The following is a 6,286-nucleotide window of genomic DNA, read 5'->3' on the forward strand; positions in this document are numbered from 1 at the left end:
AGCAGGTTTGTGCACCAAACACAGAGGAAGAAAGAAAGTCGGCACTCCTTAATATTTTCAATGTGAGTGTTATGTTTTGCACTCACTACTTTAGTTTTATGAAAACTTAGGGTACACGTGTCCGGACGTCCAGCCGCGGACACATGCCAAAGTGAGTGTGAGTGTGTGTGTGTGTATATGTACACACACACACACTCACACTCACACACACACACACACACACTTTATATAGTGTGTGTGTGTGTGTGTTTATATGTACACACTTTACATATGTGACAAGGGGCTCAACAACACCTTTACCCCCAACCACCTCCCACTTAAAGATCTTGTTGAGCGATCTTGTAGGCACGTGTGTGTGAGAATCATCAAACTCCCACAAATCAAGACAATACATATGAGGGACTTTCTTGTGTTTTGATCTTTTTTTTTTTCTTGAAAAGATCCTTCTATTAGTTAACAAACGTCCATAGGGCTACAACACCTCCGAAGAGAGGATACAAAATGGGAGACTCTCCCAGCTGAGAAGGGGATACAAGCGAGGTTAAGTCAGGAGATGGGGGGTGGGAATAGCAACACTGGTGGTCGGTAATGCCATCGAGGGACCCCTCGCTCAATAGAGAAAAAGGGGCCCGAACTCCAGAGTCGAAGGAAGGCCTGCCGGCGCTTCTTCATACAATCCGAACCACCATCTGGTCAAACTGGCCTCGAAGGGTATATACAAGCTCTAGCCAGAGGTCACCCACTGTCTCAGCTAGAGGAACTGCTCTGGCCTCAAAGATGCGGAAGCAGCGGCCCCGCCATATGAACCACAGTGTCAGATAGCTGAGAACTGTCTGCCTCTTGTCTCCAGTCCTGAAGAGTCACCTTCAAGGCTGGTCGTAACCGAGGTCGACCATCCTGAATCTCAATCATCAAGCTGACTGACTTTGTCTCATACTGAACTGCTGCGCCTGTGAGGGTGGACCAAGCTGTGGAGCCCCAGGTAAACTGGCTGGCTGTACTAAGTGTGGGGAGCAAATGGAGGACTCGCAACCAGATCTACTATGCCATGGGGCAGTCCCAGAGGCAATGCCGCTCCCTGTGATGCCCGCAAGCTGTGCAAGCAATGGGGTGACCACTATGCTCCAACCAGCTGCCCACTGCACAGCCCTATGCGCGATCAACCACTAGAAAAGAGTAGCCCTCCTCAGGTGGCGGCTACCCCAAAGGCGGGCCACAGGACCAAAAATCTATCAAGAACTCCTTGGAGAACCCCTCACTGTGCCAATGACCCGCCGCTGCTGGAGGAGCCTCTCTGCGGACTGACAAGATGTGTCTGCCCAATCAGACTGTGTACTGAAAGAAAGGGCTCTCAGGTTGGTTCCTAGCACCATAGGGGTCGTGCCATAACCACTCTCCAGGACCCCACTGAACTCTGGTAAGGGGGCGACATTCCCATGCCCATAATCTCCACCCATCGGTCTCTAAGCTGGAAGGGTCCGGGTCCAAAACACAAAGTCTCTCATTAATACCCAGGACTCTGATCCACTGAAAGTAACACTCAAGAAATCTCCGGTGCCTCTGAGGGAACCCTATGTAGTCTGCCATGACTCTGAACCTCAAAGAAAAAGCATCTGTCATTGTTGGAGCAAACCTAGACCGCTATCAGGACCTCCAATCTAGTGAATGCTTCCATCCACTGAGGCGCCACAGGCACAATAAGAGCTTGCCATTCCACAAGAATGGCCCCTGAAACATCATGACACATGCTCAGGGCGCCGCGAAGGCCTCTAAGTCTATCCCTCTATGTCACCTCTGGCAGAGATCTGAAGTGTAGCGAGTCTCCAAGAGTATGGGCGGGGCCCTCTACCAGGGCTCCCCAAGACATATGCGGCTGGCTCCCTACCATATGACCCCTCTCAGTGTGAACCAAGGGGTTCCAAACCAACGGCTACCTCATGCGCTCCTCCTAGCAAAGCGGCGCATGCTGCGCTAAGCCCTCACAGAGCAACTCCCAGGAACAAAGAATTCTCAGAATAAAATGATCCTCCCAACCTCTGCTCAGGCCCACTCTGCACATATCCGTGAAAATCTAGCGTGTGGCCGCACCCCAAGGGCCGCTTGTGTGTGGGACCCTATGCTTGACCCTCTGTAACAGGAGCTTCTTCCAGAGTTCTACCCCTGGAAGAAGCCCTCTAACCATAAGCTTCCCCAATAGGGCTCAACTCTGCTGTGCCGGATCAATGATGCCAAGTCCTCCTTGAGATCTGGGTAGTGTTATGACCTGCCAGGAGACCTTGGCCCTTGCTGACTGGGCATCTCGTCTTGACCACAAAAAATTCCTGATCAACCGTTGAAGTTGGTTGATGCAGGAACGGGAGAAGATGTCACAAATACGGAAGCATACTTGAGACTTTTATAATAAAAACAATGCTGAGAGAGAAGATCAACACATCATTGGGGACCAAAAGATGGGCTGGTCCCCCCCCATAAAGAGAACTTCTTTATTACTAAGGGGAATCTTTACAAGCACAAGAACGGGGCTTAAGTCCCAAATCTTCTATTTCTACCCCTATTCTAGGGGAGTCTATTCTGAGAGAGTAGTACGCTCTTTCTTATTCTAGAAGAGTCTTCTTCTAGAATTTTCTTATTTAGAGGGAGAGTTAGGTCTCCCACTGCTAAGAGAATCCTCTCTTAGTACTTTCTGTGAACCTCTCCTTCCTAAGCCCAAAGGTGCTAGAGTCTCCTCTCTAGCATGGTTCTGATACATGCGGAGTTTCCAACTCCAACATGCATCCATGCGAGGACTCCCTTGGCTTAGGAGAGACATAATGAAAGTCTTGGAACCCCTCCGAAGAGAGTCTATGTTCCCAGATATCTAATGCTCATCTTCCTGTGCATAAGGTGCTAGAGCATCCTCTCTGGCATGGTTCTGATACATGTGGAGACTAGCTCCAACATGTATCCATGCGAGGGCTCCCTTATGCGTAGGTCAAGCATTTGAAATCTTAGAACCTTTCCGAAGAGAGTCTATGTTCCAAGAAATCTCTTAACCGCACATGTAGTGCATAATTCATACTTGTACTTTGCTTTATAAAACATTAATCATGCCAATGCGCATACATATGTGTGCATAGGAAGCTCCTTATCAAAAGGAGTCAGTAAGAAGTTAGAAGAAGATGAAGCATGCATGAATGCTCACATACATGCTTGCTGTAATTCACATACATGCTTGCTGTAATTCACTGCGCAAAACCAGATTTCTCATACCTGAGCTTGATAAAATAGGGGACTTTTTTGCGATAAAACTGCCCCAAACTTTGTGGGCACGTAGGGGAGGTCAAGTAGGTGGACTGTTAGGGCTCCCTTCGCTGAAAACAGTGCTGTACACAGAGTACAGTGGCTGGAAACAGAGAATTCCAGCGACCAGTCGTGAGAAAAGATGTGGTTCCTTCGACTTTTCGTGATGGAACTCTTCCACGAGCTTGCTAAGGCTACGAGAGACCTTGCTCTAAACGAGGGGAGCGCTTTGGCTCCACATGCATCGCAAGGGGCTGCTCTCGAGCTCCAATGGAGAGCTTCAGCACGACGAGGAGGCTCCAGAAGGGGGAGAGACATGCCAGACCAGCCCTGAGAATGAAGGGGGCAGGTCTATTTAAAGGAGTCAAGAAGGGGGTTGGGCACCTTCTTGCATACTTGGAAGGGGATGGGCTTTAGAGAGAAAGTGTGCCATTTGGCACACTTTCTTTTAACTAACTCTAACCCTTTAATTTAAAGTTAGGCCTAGGCCATTTTAAAGTGTGCCCCTAGGCCACTTTTAAAATGTGCACCTACACACACGTTAGGACACATTAAATATGGACCCTACTGCTAGGGTCATTACACATTCTCTGAGTCAGTGCCACACTGCACTGCCTCGTCACCACCAGTTTAGACTTGTCTGGCCAGGTGCCCGAGCCAAGTGCCCGTCGGACATTTGTACTGGATTTTTAACTAAATTATCCTAAGTCCTTAATAAAATATTATAGGCCTTAGAATAACTTATTCTAGGGACCCCATCTTATTCTTGTGCTTGCACTGACGCGCGTATTTTCTGAGCCTAATATCTAAGGCTACAGTTACCCCTTTAATGAAGCTCCGATTTCCCAATCCCTGGTATCTTCAGGGTATCTGTTCTACTAGGGTCCCCCACTAAGATGTTCTAGCCACTCATGTGGCACATCAAAGGCCCTAGTACTATTGTTCTGCTAGGATACCCCCTTCTAAGATGTTCTAACCAACAATGTGGCACATCAGGGGTCCTCGTACTATTGTTCTGCTAGGGTACCACCTCAAATGTTCTAGCCAACCTTATGGCACAACTGAGGCCCTAGTATTCTAATGTTCTGCTAGGGTACCCCCTGAGATGTTCTAGCCAACCATGTGGAACATCTGAGGCCCTAGTATTCTAATGTGCACATAACTTTAACAACAATACTCTTTGCTAATAAATAATTATAAAAATTATTTATAAGTCTGAAATAGTTACATCCCTCTTGGTTCTAAATAGTTGACCTCAACTGTAGAGCGTCAACATAACTGCGCAAGATGTCTGGGTAGTCCTTAAGATCTAACTCAGTCATCCACTTTGCATCCAAAGGGGTGTAAACTCTCTGAGTGATCTCGACTTAAGATCTAACTCAGTCATCCACTTTGCGTCCAAAGGGGTGTAATTCTTAAACTTGACTAAATACTTTCGTTGTAGTGTTCCCGACTAAATACTTTCGTTGTAGTGTTCCCGACTTAAGTTGCCTCTCTGAACAATTTGTTTTGGCTCAAGAATTTCCTCAGTCTCATCGACTTCTGGAGGATCTTCTTGTACTGTAGCCACTGGAAGAGGCCCAACATAAGGTCAAAGAAGACTAACATGGAAAGCATTATGGATTCACCAATGAGATGGCATATCCAATCTAAAAGTCAAAGAATTGACTTCTTCTATGATCTTAAAAGGACCATAGAATCTGTTGGAAAGCTTTACGACTTTCCCTTTGCCGACTCGTTTCTTGAATCGGGCCTTGTCAAGCTTAAGTAGGACATACTGTCCCATTGAAGATCCAGGTTTCTTCTGTGCTTGTCTGCTTCTCTCTTTTGTTTTTCTTGAGAGCGAAGAATTGCTCTCTTGACTTGAGCATAGGCGGAATCAATGTCACGCACAAACTCATCTGCAGCAAAAATGTTCTCCTTTGTAATTAATATAGGAAGCAACATGGGCTTCCCATATATGACTTCAAAAGGAGCTTTACCAGTTGAGGAGTGTATGGTATTATTATACACAAACTAAACAAGTGGTAAATACCTCTCCCATTCTGATTGTCTTTCTGAGACATAGCATTTGAGAAGATCCAAAATTGTGGCATTTGCTACTTCGCTCTGACCATTCGTTTGAGGATGATATGAGGATGATATGCTGATGAGAAGTGCAGCTTAGTCCCCAAATTCTCAAAAAGTGCTTGCCAAAACAAACTTGTCATACGAGGATCTCTATCGCTGATAATAGTTCTTGGCATTCCATGATGCTTAAAAATGTGGGCGAGGAATATTCAAGCCATGTGATCTACTTTGATTGTTTTCTTAACTGGAAGGAAATGTGCTTGCTTACTGAATTTGTCTATAATAGTCCAGATTGCATCATTTCTGTTCTTTGATCTTGGAAGATCAGTGATAAAGTCCATGGCAATGCTTTCCCATGGCACATGTGGCACAGGGAGTGGCTGAAGCTTGCCATATACTTTATGTCTGTCATATTTCACTTTTTGGCATACTAAACACTCGCGCACATATTTTTCAATGTCCTCCCTGAGTGTTGGCCAAAAGAAATATCTTTCAAGAGCATTGGTTGTTGCGAAAATTCCTCGATGACCTGCATAAGGAGAAGCATGAGCTTCATCCATCACCTTCTTTCGTAGAGGCTGAGCTATGCAAATAGCTTGTTGATGATACAAAATGTCGTCTTTAATAGAATAAGGTTACCTTGAGTGGCCTTTGCCAGTATTGGCCTCAGGCACCCTTCTAGCCTTATATGAAGCCCTAGTGGATAAATTCAATACCCCATGGGTTCTTGGCATTGAGGTGCTTAGATTACATGAAAAATAAAATTTGCTATTTTTTGCTAGATATTTTACTAAATATTTAGACGTAAGTCAGTAGGGCCCCTACCTACCCGTATGAGCAAGGCTAATGCCTTGCCTATGGTACATACAACCCCTAGCCACTTGGTCCTTGGGATTCTTTTTGCTACATGTCCTTTTGGAGGCTAAATGAAGCCTTT

General features: G+C 46.0%; 1 pseudogene; it reads right to left on the reverse strand.

Annotated features, from left to right (window-relative positions):
* Positions 1–546: 546 nt before the first annotated feature.
* On the reverse strand, positions 547–2,059 carry LOC147899750 (uncharacterized; annotated as a pseudogene).
* Positions 2,060–6,286: the final 4,227 nt, after the last annotated feature.

The sequence above is a fragment of the Dipteris shenzhenensis genome, chromosome 8, assembly GCF_047967505.1.
Source record: "Dipteris shenzhenensis isolate YYH24624 ecotype China chromosome 8, Dip_SZ_1.0, whole genome shotgun sequence".
NCBI classification, from domain to species: Eukaryota; Viridiplantae; Streptophyta; class Polypodiopsida; order Gleicheniales; family Dipteridaceae; genus Dipteris; species Dipteris shenzhenensis.